Source organism: Corvus brachyrhynchos, unplaced genomic scaffold, assembly GCF_000691975.1.
Source record: "Corvus brachyrhynchos isolate BGI_N302 unplaced genomic scaffold, ASM69197v1 scaffold1, whole genome shotgun sequence".
In the NCBI taxonomy this organism is placed as follows: domain Eukaryota; kingdom Metazoa; phylum Chordata; class Aves; order Passeriformes; family Corvidae; genus Corvus; species Corvus brachyrhynchos.
The window spans coordinates 3,163,376-3,179,405 of record NW_008237222.1 but is presented as its reverse complement, the minus strand read 5'-3'; the positions used below and the strand labels follow the sequence as shown (position 1 = coordinate 3,179,405).

The window sequence follows — 16,030 nt, the reverse complement described above, 5'->3', positions numbered from 1 at the left end:
GACAATTAAGTTCCATGCCAGTGAGATGCTGCATACACAAAGCAACTGTGGTGCAGCAGAGGAACAACATCCCCAAAAGCTGGAAGGCCAGGTATTCTGTCCTCCAGAATTGAACTATACAATATATGTTGAACTATACTATATATATATTGAACTCCAGATTGCTATACTGAAGAAAGTGGTAACATACAAATAGGACATCATTCCACATTTTCATAATTTCCCTTTTCAAGCATATTACAGGTGCTTGTTCTGCAGTCCTAGTTCAAAAGCAACATATGTGCAAGACACACCCAAACAGCAAGAGTTTCCATCTCCTAACTGTGCTGTAGCAGATGGCTCCTTTGGGATTTTCATGGACAAAATGCAGTTGAACACCCTAGGATTTCTGTCTCATGTCCCCTACAGATCCACAGGCTAGGAGTGAAGAAAGAAGATACCATAATGAGATTGCTCATTGCAGCTCTGAATGCCTTGTTCTTCACTTGTGATAATTCATGAGGTCTCTCTTGGTGGCACAGTTCTAATCTAGGGGTTCCAGACAAAACCATAAATACTGGCATTTGGACAACTAACCCCCTAAGGGCAGGTGATAATCTCCAGTGCCATGGCAGTAATTGCCAGCTGCTTTTCTTTTTTTGTGGAAAAAACCATACATATAGACAATGCTTTGTTTGACGACAAAAGCATTTAGAAACGTGCCCAACATGACAGCAGTGTTCAACATGTTAAAATAATCTCCTTCTATTCAGTAGCTTGGCACAGATCTTATTACCTACTGCACCAGGTCACATCAGTGTGTGCTGCATGACATGATGTGACACAGCTTGAGAGCAACTGACACAGCATTGCCTCTCCCCACCACAGAGATGTATATTGGATGCTCAGGCAACAACTGGTGCAGTTATCAAATTCTCTCTGCTACCTGCAGTTAGGCAAGTGACCCATGCTCTGAAGCATCTTCATTTAATAGCAAATTGTTTTTGTGCTGGCTTGAGGAAAGGGTTTTCTTACAGGGCACCTCCACTGCCATTGCATCAGAAACTCACGTTGGGCTGTTGAGAGCTGATGCACAGCTGAGTGCTTCAGAGACAGCCCAGTAGTGAGGGTGGGAAGCATGAGCATACTGCAGGGTGTGCCAGGCCATTTCCACTGATTTAGGCAGTTATAGTCCTCTACAAAAATATTCAAATGGCAGGTATAAAACCAAAAGCTTCATGGCTATCCACAGGCATTTAGAGATTTGCACTAACTTCTTAAACCGTGATGTTAAACCACTGCGGAAAATAAATTTTGTGAAAACTGAGCTAAAATGGCACCTTTCAGAAATAAATAGCTTGGGAAACTCATTGAGATAGTCAGCTGTAGGTGATTAACCTAATCACTATTGAGGTTGCCAGCAGTATTAGAGCCATAATCCCTAATTGATTAGATTAGAAGTTACTGAACTACAAAACTATACAATAATCTAATGATTTAGATTATTGTATAGTTTTGAAGTTCAGTAACTTCTAGGTTGTATGCTTTTATGTTATGTCTTACTCTTTGTTTGATGGTGTGTAAGACCTCACCAGAAATCAAGGGTGAATATTGTTCAAATAGGTAACAAAGATTGTACCTGCCCTTATTACAGGAAGTTATTTCCAGACAACTGCAAAATTTCAGTCTGGAAACTGTGGCGAAATAGTGGCGAGATTGGAAAATACAGAAAAGGGTGCTCCTGCTGTCCTCAGACCGCATGCATTTGCCTCTCTAGGCAGCATGTGTGACTTGCTGTGCAGCACCCTGCTGCCAGCCCTTGTTTTGTGCTCTGGAGGTGATGAAAGGAAGTTGGTATTTTTCTAATCATGACCTCCAGGTTCAGAGCAGGGGAAGAACAAAGATGGGGAGCCATTGGAGAGCTAATGTTGGGCTACTGCAATGGCTCTGTTGACTATTTTACATTGAAGAAGGAATTGAAGCTTCATGGTTGGAAGCTGGAAGAGGGTTGTGGTGGACTTGCTCTGAAAGCCTGAGGAGACTTAGTGACTGAATGCGCATGTAAAGCAGAGTAATGATGCAGTCTCCATGGCAGCATCTCAGAATTGCACAGTAATATTTTGAAATGTAATATAGATTCTAATTTTTCAGTCTTAACCCATCAAACCAGTTTTGCTATAAATACCCACACTATCCAGTCTCTGAAAGAACGAAGGCTGACAGTTATTTTAAGACTGTCCAACCAAAGACAAAAATGCAATTTATATTCCCTGCCAAAATACACTCCTTCAATTAGGAGAACAGAAGGATTTTGATTTTAGGCAGGCAAAAATCAAGGAAATACAGAGTTTACAGGAGGAACTTGATCTCTACGTCCTCATCCATCTGGATTATGGCAACCTTCAATAGCCAACATCAGAAAACACTGAAACTCTGTGGGCACGTACATAGGAATGCTTCTTACCATGACTGGCTGCACAACCAATCAACTCAGGGCACAAAAGGGCTGCTGAATCTGCCTGAAGACACCAGTGTTCACCATGGTGTATAGCTCAGAGCACATCTGAAAAGGCAGTGGCTGCTATTTGCAGACAAAAACTACAGGCTTAAATACACTCCTAGTGAAACAAGGGACCCCAAGTGCTTTCCTGAAGCCACTAGTGTGTCGTATGTGCCTTTGTGTCTGAGGAAGCAGATGTTGCTCCAAGCAGGTAACTGGGAGCAATTCAATTACTCAAGGGAGTAATTGAATATCCTCAGCGATGGTTGTCTGGTGTCCATAATAACAGCTGGATTCCATTCAGCATAACAGCTTGATTGAGAAAAGATGTTCTAATGAATATCAGTTATGATTGGTGTCTCCACCTGACTTCATCCTCTGTTGAGGAAATTCACAATAATCTTATGGGAGCTGCTAAAAAGTTGTCAAAGTTGTCAATTATCAAAGAATGGCAAGGGTGGGGGTGGTTAATGAAGTTGTATTGAACAGTGTGGGACCTGAACAGGATGTAAATGGTTTGGAATAAGGGGTGGAATGTGCTGGGTTTGGCTGGCATAGAGTTAAAGGCCAAGGCCTTTTCTGCTTTCCTACTGCCACGCTGGTGAGGAAATTGGGGGTGTGTGGAGATTGGGAGGAGATGCAGCCAGGACAGGTGACCCAAACTGATCAAAGACCATATGGCACCACGCTCAGTGTATAAAGTGAGGAGAAGAAGGAAGAAGGAGGAAGGGTGGGGGACATTTGGAATGATGGAGTTTGTCTTCCCAAGTCACCATTACATGTGACAGGGCCCTGCTCTCCTGGAGATGGATGAACACCTGCCTGCCCATGGAAAGCAGTGAATTCATTCCTTGTTTTGCTTTGCTTGTGTGTGTGGCTTTTGCTTTCCCTATTAAACTGTCTGTATCTCAACCCATGAGTTTTCCAGCTTTTATCCTTCCAATTCTCTCCCCAGTCCTGCTAGTGGGGGGAGTGAGTGAGTGTCTCTGTGGGGCTTGGTTGCCAGCTGGGGTGAAACCACAACAAAAGTTATCATTGGAAAACCTGCCCTTATTCATCTCTGTGAAAATGCAATTATTATGCAAAGATCTGTAATTCATTTTGAAGTTATTTGCGTTTGTGGTATAGCTCCATATACAGATGCTACCGGGTCTGAAATATTTGCTTGATCATCCTAGACTAGATTCTCTAGCCCTACTCCCATTTTTTACCTTGTGTGCAGAGTACTTGGATATCTTAACCCTGGACTGCTCTTGCAGACTGGCTGGTTTGAAGCTCAGATATGAAAAGGTTTGGACAGACATAAAGTAGTGTCCCCTATAAACATCAGAAACCCAGCCTTGTCCTCTGATGGAAAGCAATGGGCTACAATCTGTCAGTCAGGCATGACAGCTCTGACCCATGCTAGAATTACTAATTTAAAAAAATTAAGTTACTCATGCTCTCTTGGCAAGTTACATATATTGCCATCTGTAGTAGCAGATACATCAGTGCTGCCAGGATTTCTTTAAAAATTAAGACCATTTTATTCTTTCCAATATCCACAGAAACATTAAGGTGTTGCTAGCAGCTTTGCTGCTAATTACACTTACAACGAAAACAAAATGAAATAAATAAGAATAGCATGAGATAATTACAAGGAATGTCAGGTAAATAAGAGAATAATCAATAAACAAGTATTTTTGACAATTGTCTCTGTGGAAACTGGAGACTCTGATTTTCACATGGAGATACCAACTCAGAGATGTAGGTGCTGTGCCTGAGCCAAGGATCCACTGAGTACTCACCGCTCCTTTCCAATGCAGTCACTGTTTGTAGGGTTCAGCCCATTTGTGGAGGGCTTGCAATTAAATGAGAAAGAAGGGTTAGGCAGATGCTTGTCTGTGTGAGGTGCTGGGATTCAGTCCATCCGGAATCAAGCTGCAGCCATCTCTGGATAAAACGTGGCATCTGGATAAGAAAGAGCCAGAAATTGCACAGCTGTTTCAAGACAGTGTGGCAATCATTGCCCAAATTCAGGGACCCAGTGTCGCCATGCTTTAGAGGATGGTCCTTCGTGTCCCAGAGGCCCCATGTTTTGTCCGCTGGCTCTGTGCAGGTGCTCCGGCCCACTGGCACCACGTCCCAGGCACCAGGCAGGAGGGGTGAAATGCAAGCACATGGTGAAAAACGAAGGACAGCCTGATAACATGGAGGCCACTGACTGGGATGTGGGCAGCACAGATAACTGGCAGCACCAGCTGATAGCTTTTACCTGAGGAGAAGGAGAAGGAGAAGGAGAAGGAGAAGGAGAAGGAGAAGGAGAAGGAGAAGGAGAAGGAGAAGGAGAAGGAGAAGGAGAAGGAGAAGGAGAAGGAGAAGGAGAAGGAGAAGGAGAAGGAGAAGGAGAAGGAGAAGGAGAAGGAGAAGGAGAAGGAGAAGGAGAAGAAGGAGAAGGAGAAGGAGAAGGAGAAGAAGGAGAAGGAGAAGGAGAAGGAGAAGAAGGAGAAGGAGAAGGAGAAGGAAAAGGAAAAGGAGAAGGAGAAGGAGAAGGAGAAGAAGGAGAAGGAGAAGGAGAAGGAAAAGGAAAAGGAGAAGGAGAAGGAGGAGGAGGAGGAGGAGGAGGAGGAGAAAGCTCATGGTTCTGCATTTAAACGTGAGCCAAATGCTCACCCACGGTCATTTTCAGGCAGAAAATTTAGATGTGGTCTTCAGTGTTTTCTATTTGTACCACAGATGGTGAATATATTACCCAGCTTGTCCCATTTTTCAGCTGTGACTGTGTAAGTTTTCTGCACATATTCCTGCCTTTGCAGAGGCTCCCGGTGCAGGTGTTAATTCTCCCCCAAACCTGAGCTGATTGGGAGCTACAGTCACACCCTTAGGGATGGAAAAAATGGGGCATATTGGAAAATGGAAAGGCCCCAGTTTCAAAAACAACTCCATGTCCCTCCTGCTTCTTAATAAGCCCTATTTTTAAAATCTTCTTTCTCTACAGGGGTTGATTCTACCTTGTTATTTGTACAACATCTGCTATCATCAAGTACAAGTCTGAAACCTTTGACATTACCATTGTATAAGTGCTTCAAAAAATGTTCTTAATTAAAGACAAACAAGATTTTTTTCTCTCTGTTTATATCTCTCTGGCATGTTTAGTAATAAAATATATATAGCAGAAACAATGGTGATTTGGAAAAAAATATAGGCTTATGCCTTTCTGTGTAAAAAATTAAAAGTTGTGCAAAGAGCAAAGATGTTTCACAGTTCCAGGAATAGAATTACATATTATTTCTTAATCTTCAGGTCAGTCTGGAGCATTAATGTGCTCAGTCAGAAAAGTCAGTAGATCAAAGCAAACCTTAGCTCCCACTTTAACATTAAAACCTATAAAACAGTGTGTTGATTTAAAATAAGCAGGAACACCCTCGAGGAAAGTATGAAATGCCACAGTTTCATATGGGACTGAATTTAATATGATAATGTCATATGAAATACAATGCAGAAAAAAACATTAATAATTTTTTTTTTAAACTCTTTTCTAAAAAGTGCTGCCCATTCTGAGTTTATACATATTTTAGGAAGGGATTTACTGTTCACAAAAGAAAAGCAGTGAAAATTTATTCCAGGTTTTAGTTGTTGAAAGCATAGTGGAGCATTCAAGGGAGACGAATATATGCTTTTTTGGTTGGCGGGGGCTTTTCTAATGTGTGATTTGTGAGCCTTAGAGAATTGTTTATTTTAGGACAAGTCAAAGACTGAATCACAGGGAGTCACTTTTTCTTTTGTTTTGCTTCGCTTCTCTCTGGAGAGACGCCAGGACCGGCAGGGCTCCCGTTCCGTGGCTGGTGCTGCTGGCTGCTTGCTGCCTCTCCTTGCATCAGCGGCTGCCAGCCCCACAGCGCCGGGTGCCACTCGCTGCAGCGGGAGTGGAGACAGCCTGTGCCATTGGCCCTTCTGATTAAGTCACGGTGCCAAAATATTCCTCCTTTCTAGGCACCAGCCATTGCAGGCAACTCCTCTGGGCCCCTTGCAGGATGGTGGGGACGCTGTCGGGTGCTTTCCTGTGCGTGTCCCTCTGCCCTCCCGCCAAAGCGAGGAGGCGAGGAGACAGTGCTGCAGCCCTCTTCATCCCTCCTCCACCCTCCCTTCTGTACCCTGTGCCCTTCACAAAAGCCTCTGGCACCCCATGTGTGCCCATCTCTGCTGTCTTGTAGCTACAGCCCTTTCTGGCCTGGGCAGGGTAGCAGCTTCTCGCCCACAGCGCTGTGGGCAGCATATGAAATTCCTCTTGCTTCCAGATCCATACAGGCTTTCCTGGTGGAATCAATCAGTGCCCATTGACCACAAGTTTCCTACAGACCCAGGGTGCCTGGCCCGGGTGGGGTTTGCATTTTTGGCTTGCATCGTCCCACTCTGGGATTTGGGCTCTGGGAGCAGCTCAGGGAGAATTGGCTGTGTTTGGAATTCCATGTCTCTAATAGAGATGCAGCATTTAAGCATTAGTTTGTTCTGCATGAATTTGCACAGGAGGCAAACACAGAGGTCAGATTCTGTCACGTTGAATCATGAGGGCCTCTTAGTTCTGCCTGCCTGCCTTTTTTTTGAGCTGGAAAGCTCCAGAGGCCCAGTTACACTGCTTTAAAATCTTTCAAAGGCAACACTGAATATCACAAGTAAAATCAACTATGTTGGTCTTGCTGGAGTTATATTTTCTTGCCTCAGTTGTCAGTTTATCTATTAATAAACAGATAAACCTGTTGCTGAAATAAACCACCTTTCTTAGGTCAATATTGATGTAGGCTGAAACTGCATTGAAATGGGGATCAAAAGCATTTGAGTAACAGACTGTTGACTTGTGTTGCACTTTCTATATTGCACCTTCAACATCTGCAGTGGAAAGAAAATTTTAGAATTGAATTAAATCTCATTCTGCTGTGACAGACACCAGGCACCCCTGTGACATGAGGGCTTAAGAGATCAGTCTTCCCTTCACAATAGAGATGTTGCAAAAAATCTATCATTAAACAGAATTCTTGCTGCATCAAGTAAGTCTACACAGCAATTTCTGTGATTCAGTATGGCTCAAAGAGACAACCCCATGCTTCACACCTGAGCTGAATTCCTCGAGTCTGCATTACTGAGCTGCAGCCCAGTGACCCAGCCCATATTCTCACAATGGCAGCAGCATTCACGTTCAGTAGCCCCATGACCATTGCCTGTGTCCTGCACACTCAGAAGTCACAAGCCCCTAAGCTCTTGGTACTGAGGTTTTTGATGTTCTGCTACTGCCCATGCCTAAAATAGCTTCCTTGGTACATGGCTGTACATCTCCATGCTTATCTCACTTCTGCACTTGGATTAGAAATCGGAATCTCTTCAGTTTAATCCCCATGAACCATGCATCCACTGCCTGGCATAACTAGTACAGATAACTGCTGTCCTGAGGGCAGGATAAAATTTAGATTGATTTAATTTCAAACCAGTAGCAGTGTTGCTGAGTGAAGAATGGGGAAAAATCATCCACATTTTCTAGAGATTGTAACAACAATTTTAGTATTGTCTATGCTTTAAGAGAACAAGTCCATTGCCTATTCTGAAAAGGATGGCTCAGATGTTAAAGTCCAAAGTGGGTGCTGAGCTCTGAATACCGGGTTTGTATTGACATTAATCTTAGGTTACAGAGAAATGCCTTTCAGGGGTGAAAATCAGATTTCTATCACCCCTTCTTGACATTTCTGCCTTGGAGTATTCCCCTCCTCAACCTACTGTCTAGCAGTAATCCTGTTGGGAGGTGTTTCAGAGTCCCAGTGCACCTCAGCAGAGCCCATCTATGGCTACCCAACAGAGTACCTAAGGGCCTGCTGCCCTCATCCTGACACCAAGGCAGGGCAAGAGGATAATCGTCTGGGCTACATGAGGCTGGCTGTGAGGTGTATTTTCACCTGCTGGGCAGAAATAGCAGCACCAAGCGATTGCAGAGCAGTGATGCTCTGGGGGAGGGGATTCGTGCTGCTGGGTTAGCTGCTCACCACTGACATGTCCTCTCAGCCACTGGGCTGCCTGCTGGCTGTCAGATACTGATCTAAAAGAAGGCATACGAACCCCAAACTATTTCACATCCCAGCATTCAGAGGCGCTGCCAGCACAGCAAAGGCTCTGCGGCAATGTTAGGTTAACGAGAGTCCGTGTGGGAGGGAACAGGGTGCTGCTTTGCACTCAATGCTAATGCTTTTGCTTAAGCATAATCCAGCTGAAGGTCTTTTCAGTGCAGCAGAGTTCAGAGGAGGACTAGCTGAGTGTGCTGGTTCAGAGGGCACTAATGCAATTGTGTGATTAATTTACGTCTGTGCTTTTGTTTGCTGTGCAGGCTGCGGTCAGTGGAGATGGGCAGCGGGATACAGTCACTCCTCCAGTGCTCCCTGTGCTCTGACAAAGATGACTGCTGGCCTCTGAGAGCGCCTTCGGAGCAGGGATGAGTCACTGCCCCTGGGTAAACAGTGAATGCTATGATGACACTCACGTTTGAAAGACAGTGAGGTGGAACAAACAAGGTAATTTCTTAATAAATATTTATTTCAAGGAAACATGTTTGGCTTAATCCTTTTTCCACTGATGTTAATAAAAGTTATGCATTGACAAAAGGCACTGCAGCATTTGTAAAGTATTTTGACATCTGTGGATGAAAGGTTCTAAATAATAGCTAAGGATTATATATTCCTCAATGGGAACATGAGTTAGCCTGCTGGATAAATTAATAAACACATTGTTATGTAAGTATGGTAAAATGCTGCTGATGCTTCATGATTAAACTTGACATGCTGACAAAAGGAAGCTGAGGATTTGATTTTACTTTATTTTACTTTTTTTTAAATTTGATTTTTCAAAAATTTCACACTTGTAAGGCTTGCTTGAAAAATCTCCAAGTACTTTCAGTTTAGAGACATTAAATTTCCAAATGGACACAAATATATTCAGCTCTGTTTCACAGGTAGAGAAATTGAGGTATGCAGAAGGTCTCTGAGACTTCAGTATCATGGGGTCTGTGAACTACAGGCTGCACCCCTGGTCGTTACAAGGTACAGAGAGTGATATTTAATTGTCCTCATATGCAAAAACCTCAGAATGGTCTCATGAAAAGAAAGGGACCTGCCTAGTGTAAAACTGTCAGAAAGCAGATCTTGGGATTAGATATTTAACAATGGCCAAGAAAATTTACTGTGCACTCATGGTGGTGTATCTTATATTTTACCCTGTCACCATGAATGCTGCAGGCGTGGGAGACCCCAAGGGGCTTTTTGGGCTGTGTGGGTGTGACACGGGTTCCTGGCTCCGGGGTGTCACCATCAATCCCACCCCGCTGCATTTGCCCTTGCAGACACTGAGCAGCATTGCTGGTAGGTGCTAAAGCCTGTCCTTGCTCTCCAGCCCCACACTGCAGGGGCTGCTTACTGCCACTGTAATTAAGCCAAAGACCTTTCTTTCTCTCTTCTTTCATTGAGATCCCTGATCTGATCACAAGCATTTGTACAGTGCTCCTCACCGTGGTACTCAAGAATCATTTAAATACCCCACTTGATCCCAAAACTGAAATATCTAGCACCGAAAAGTGATAATTAGTGATAACACATTTACAAACATTAGGCTGTGGTACATAACAGATTGGTGTTTGTTACTAAGTGCTGGAGAGCCTAGAATGGAGTATTTATAACAAATTATATTTTTTTGTATTTGTAAATATTATGATATATTTATAAAAAATTACAATTACAAATTCTCATGGAAATGGTTCTTTTTCTAGGTGCAGCCTACATCATTTCAGCAAAGGAAGCCCATAGAAATGACTAAGAGTGAATCTAGTTATCACCAACTTCCAGTGCTTTTGTCTTCGTCTGGTATTTTATTTACTGTACTTTCAGCACCTCCAAAATTATTCTCCTGGACTTGGACAAAGTAAAGATTAAAATATCAGTTTTCAATGGGTGATAGTTTTCTTCAGAGCTGAGGAGGATTTGGAGTTTGTGTTTTGTTGGCTTTTTTTTTTCTTAATTTTTCCTTCGAATTTAGTGATCTGTAACTGAAGGAGTTTAGCACTCTGCCTTCTGTTCTGTCCTGCTCTGCAAAGACTGCTTTTGGTTTTCATGCAGTAAGCTGTCAGCCTTTTTAGAGGTTTTTTCTTTGTAATGGCTTTATACAATGTGGATGCACTTTTGTCTACAAGGCCACCTTGTAGAAGGTGACAAAAAACCAGTCACGTTAGGAAAAAATATCCTTGGGAAATACGGTCTGTCTAGTACTAGTGCTCAGGGATCTGCTTGTTCCCTGCCTTTCTGAACTGTTTTATCCACTTAGATGACTCATGAGGACAAGGACTGTCTCGTAGGCAGTCCGTACCTGGCACAGGGAGTACCAGTCTCAGCTGAGTCAAGGGCTCTTCCATGCTGGAGGCAATTATGTGCTGATGGAGCCTGCTAGCTATGAAACAATAACACTGAGATCAATCAGGTCGATAACTAATCTTCCTTTTCTTCTCTTAGATACAGATAATGCAGATTCTGCCTTCCATTGCTCCTCTGGTATTAGTAGGAAGATTTATTTAATACCACAGGAAATGAAGCCAAAGATGAGACTGAAATTCATTTCAACATAGTGAAGACTTTGATTCTTCTGCAAGTCTCGTATACTTAAGACTTAATGCACAAAGAAAAGGTGATGTCAGTGTCATGGGCTGGCACTTCTAGCTTGCACTGCATTTGCTTGGAGGTAAGGAAGTACAAAAACCAAGGGTGGGATAAAACTGGGCATTTCTGTATTGTCTCTTTACAGGAGAGGGGGATGCCTTCCCAAATGCATCTTGTCTTCATCTCACCATTGCAATCGTTGGTGTCAAAGCTTTTATTGCCAGGTTTTTATGTGTGAAGAGAGTGTCTGGCACAGCTGGAATACTTTCTGGAGGTCACAGCCTGTGGGTTACTGCAGACAGCCGAGGCCCAGCTGCCTGGGTTTGTCTTAGCATTTGAACAGGTTCTCTGGTGTGGGGTGTTTCTGGACACAAAAGCAGCAGAGAGCAGTGGTTCCTTCCTCATGGTACAGCAGCTACTGTGCAGCTTGCTTCCCTGCATCATGCTCTCTTTATTCCTTTCCAAAATGGTTGCAGACAGGAAACAATTACTTAAGAAACATTGTTAGTAGGATGATCTCTGTCCTACTGACCTTTTCCCAGTCTTGGGAAACCGAACAAGTCCCCTCCTCAGCCCTGCCAAGCATAACATCTGCCTGTGTGAGACCAGTCTATTGTCAGCCCAGGCTGTGAGTCTCCTCTGCCATTATTACCTCTCTGTCTCTCCGTGTCCCACCTCCATGTCTTCCCGTCTCCCACCAGCCCCTTTCCCACAGAAGCCCCCTCTGGTCCTCCCTCATGCCACTTTCCTGCTCCCCCCTTCCCGGTGCAGCTCCCGCCCAGCCTCTTCCCCGCCGCGCTGCGCTCAGCCTGGCGGCTGCAGTGACCTTTCGAGCGCATGGAGAGCCGTGTGTGCTGCGGGAACATGCTCCCCTCCACGTGTCAGCACAGACACAGCCTCTCATAAACTTTTGACCCTTGCTTAGCCCTCTGCCATCCCTGGCAGAACCAATGGCAGGGTTATACGCCGGGTTTAGTTACCAGGGTCCGGAGACTGCCAGGGAACACGGTGTTGCAGCTCTGATTACACTTACATGGAAGAAAAATACTCTTAAGGCAACAGCTGCTATTATCTTTTTTGCTGCATTTTTTTTTCCTAGGCTGTTTCTGCTTTTTTTGTTTGGTTGGTTTTGGGTTTTTATAGTTATTATTGGTTTTTTGTCCTGAGGTTGCTACTCAGGCGCCAGCTGTGAAAGGCTATACCCCTTGAGTAATACACCATGGTGCTTCCTGAGCTGTGTAAGAGGTCCCTGTTGTGGGTGAAGGTAAGGAAGAGCATAGAAACAGAGAAAGGTGGTTGCAGTCCTTTTGGGAGAAAGGCTAAAAGGCAGAAGCAGCAAGTCCATATGTCTAAACTGGAGATTTAATGACAGAAATGATGCCTTCCCTGAGTCCAGCAGAAGAAAAATCCCTCCACAGTCAAAAGCTGCACAGAACACTGTCTCTCACTTTGTTCCTACTAGTAAATAAATTAAAATTACTTCCCAATGAGTTCCAGTGCGACCTTCAGTTCTCCAGTCAGTGGTTTGCTTTTCCTATTTCCAGCACTGCAGTTGTGCTCTGAACAGTTTATAAGCTTAGAAAATATTTTCAAAAGCATTATCCTTTTGCACAAGATGTTTGTAACACAATCATTTTTTTAACAGCTCCTGTTACATTATTACATCAACCTCAATAAGTGATTTCTTTGGACAGCTTCTCGCACCAACTGGAGTAACCTCATGAAGTTTGGCTGTGCTCCTTTATCCTCCTCTCCTTGTTCCTTTTCCCTGTTTAACCCCATTAATGGGGAAGCTGAAGCCCAAGTAAGGTGTCTTTCTGCTTCAAAGTCTTTGACAGAGGATAACGAGATACCCTCCCTGCAAGAAGCAGTTTGAATAATTGTCTCCCAGTAACAGAATCCTCTTATCATTGTTTCTTTCTTGGACTCTAGTACTGCTTCCCTTGAAACCTGCAGCTTCTTGGCTCTTGCTGGTGCTGCCAAGCAAAAGTCATGGAGATACAAACACCCCTAGTGAGTGCATCTTCATGAGGAAGCCTAAACCCTGGGAAGGCTAAACCCAAGGAATGGTACACACGCTTCTCCTTACCTGGATTTAAAGCCTAGATGGCCACCAGCCCCTCCTACACTTGTGCCTGGCACAGCAAGCCATAGTCCCCACAAACCCAGTGGTATCTTGGTGTTCCCCAGGGGCTGTCATTTGCCCTCAGCTAGAAAACAAACTCAGATTTCATTTGAAACCAAATCTACAGGATGTTTCTTGCTGTTACAGAGACAGAAAGCTCCAGAATACCGAGAATATCATAGATCCAAAGAGCTTTCTATTTACAGTTGCCTGATTTTGGAGGCGAGGCTGACTCAGGACTTTCTGTGCTTGACTTGGCAAAGCCCACCAGCTTTCACCAGCCTCAGCCTCTGAATATTTGCCTGCCTCACCTCAGATGTGTATCCCTGCAATGCAGATTATAGGGAGGACACATTGTTATTTCTTTCTTTTCTCCTGGAAAAATATTTTCCTTTTGTATAGTTCAATGGAGTCTAAATAAACATTTGCTGTATTTTTGTGTCATTTTGAAACACAGGTTGATTCTGCAGAGAGAGCAGCACACAGCATTCAGTGTTTGAACTTCCATTTTACTCCATCCAGACTCCGTAGCCTTGAAACAAATGTGCCACATCACAGCATAAACTCACTGTGGAGAAATAAGACTAATTCTAGTTACTGGATTTAGCAAATTGTGTTTACAAAGTAGTTGTTTGATTCTTTTAATTTCTTGTCATATCCTGTTCCATTTAAACTTGATTTTTTAACAGAACAGGTGCCACAACTTTAATGACTGTGACACAGAATCTCATTACCCTAAAAAAAAAACCATCAACAAAAAAGTTTGAAGCTTATTGTCAGCTTTCATGAGAGAACTTGCAGACAGAGCAGGAAAGTGCACAGTCAGGTTCAGGAACCTGGTGAGGAATACAGAGAAATGTTAAATAAGTTATTACTCATGCATTATTAAAATAAGTCACACTTCTATAGCTCCTCTCAGATAATGAACTCAAATCCATTTATAATTAATTTCACAACGCCGTGTAGGTGAAGGAACTATGCCATGCTGGTTTTATGAGCAAAGAGCTGAGACTTGGACATGTGAAGTGTTTAAAGGGGTGTCATATCAGGGAATTTTCCCCAAAGGACATTCCAACAGGTAAGTGAGGTGGGCAGGCATCTGGGTTGGTTTTCCAGGTTTTAGCTTCTGGAGCTGGGACTGTCTGTCTGTCCATCCTGGATTTAGTTGGAGTCTGGTCCAATGGGGTCTTCAGATTTGCTCAGTGGGGTACTGACCCAGCAACTCTAACACCATGGGAACTGGGCTGCTGAACTCATCAGCCTGAAACTTGGAGTTGCCAAAAAGACATTTCACAGTGCAATGCTGTGACAGGATGCTGAGGACTCCTGTCACTGTTGTTAAAACCTGAAAAGTCATAGTGCTGCATAGCAGAGGCAAAAAAAGGCCACAACACAAATGCTGGCTTAACTCACGGATGGGGGAGCTGCAACTGCTGAGACTGGAAGCTGTTGTGCCACGTGCTGATGGGAAGCAGAAGGATGGACTTGTCTGATCTACTGACATGCGGTGAGGAAAGCACTCAGAACCCAATGGAAAAAAAAAATCCTACCCCAAATGATTTTCTGACATGGTATATTCCCAGAAAAAGCAATGACATTTGCTGGCGCACTGACAATAACATGAGCGTTACACATAACACAACCAAGTGTTCTATCAGAGCTGAAGTCAACTGTGCAGCCCAGATTACTTCCACTTTTGTAGACTGCATTGCAGAGTGCTGTGGGAAGCAATATTTTGGGAAGCGTAATGAGTAGATAATCTGAACCCTGTGAATGCAGGGGAACGTGACTTGCCCTCCTTTCCCCTGCACTACTTGGGTTTGCAAATGGCAGATATTTTCTTTTCCCAGCTTTCTGATGGGCAATTGAATCAAGTTGCACTCTACCTGTGGTATCCTGTGACTGTGTTCCTTATCGGGCAGTGGCAATCCTTCTGTGAAACAACACATCTAAACCTTTCCTTACACAACTGCCCTTGCCCAGATGAAGGTATTCTGTGGTTGGTACCTTCTGCAGCTACTCACTGCATTGCACAGGGAGTGGCAGTGAGATCCTGAAAGCAAAGAACGCTATTTTTGGTTCTGCACTGTAAATGTGAGCCTTTCTTCCTTCCTCCTAAAACTGAGTGCATTAACAGATCACGTTTCAAAGACGCAATGAATTTCTGCATTTAAAACTCTTCCCCAGAAAGTGGTGGGCTTTCTTGATAAAGAGGCAGGTAGGAAGAACCTGTTCCATTTCAAATCTCTGAAAATAAAGATCCTGTCAAACTATGTTGCTTCCTTCTCATGTTGCTGCTATTTAAGCTGTTCCAGAGGCTTGTTCTGACTACATTTGGCAAGAGATGCACAGAAGTTGTCTCCAGCACTGGTCTGTGAGGGGCCCAGGGAGTGTCAGAAAGAGGATGATCATGATGAATGCCCACCTTCTCCTGGGGCTAGCAGGCTTCCTCCAGGAACTGAGATCCAGATGGTGACAGCAGGTGATTTACTATTCATATAGCAGTAGAAAAGCTGTCAGGGCTTCAGCTGCTAATGGATGAACTTCAGGGGTTTTCTATTTTCTGACCATAAGTTCTAGCAGCACTAAATAAACAGTTTCCTTCCTCAAAGTGCCATCCTTTTCACAGGAAATCTTTTGTTAGCTCTTGTTCTGCAGCCTTCTATTGACTTGGGCGTTACATATGCTGCAAAACTTGCCTATAAAATGGATTATATGAATCACAGAATCATCAAGGTTGGAAGATACCTTCAAGATCATTGAGTCCAC

General features: G+C 43.7%; 1 long non-coding RNA gene across 5 annotated transcripts in view; it reads left to right on the top strand.

The window, feature by feature from the left end:
• Positions 1-15,534, top strand: part of LOC108445387 — a 28,572-nt gene extending 13,038 nt beyond the window's left edge. For 2 of the 5 annotated variants that reach the window (XR_001860212.1, XR_001860211.1), the window contains exons 2-3: positions 8,826-9,009; positions 9,447-15,534. This is a non-coding gene — a long non-coding RNA (uncharacterized LOC108445387). Of the gene's footprint in view, positions 1-8,444; positions 9,010-9,446 lie in introns of those variants that run through there. The other 3 variants (XR_001860213.1, XR_001860214.1, XR_001860210.1) reach the window with 3 other exon arrangements.
• The last annotated feature ends 496 nt before the right edge of the window (positions 15,535-16,030 follow it).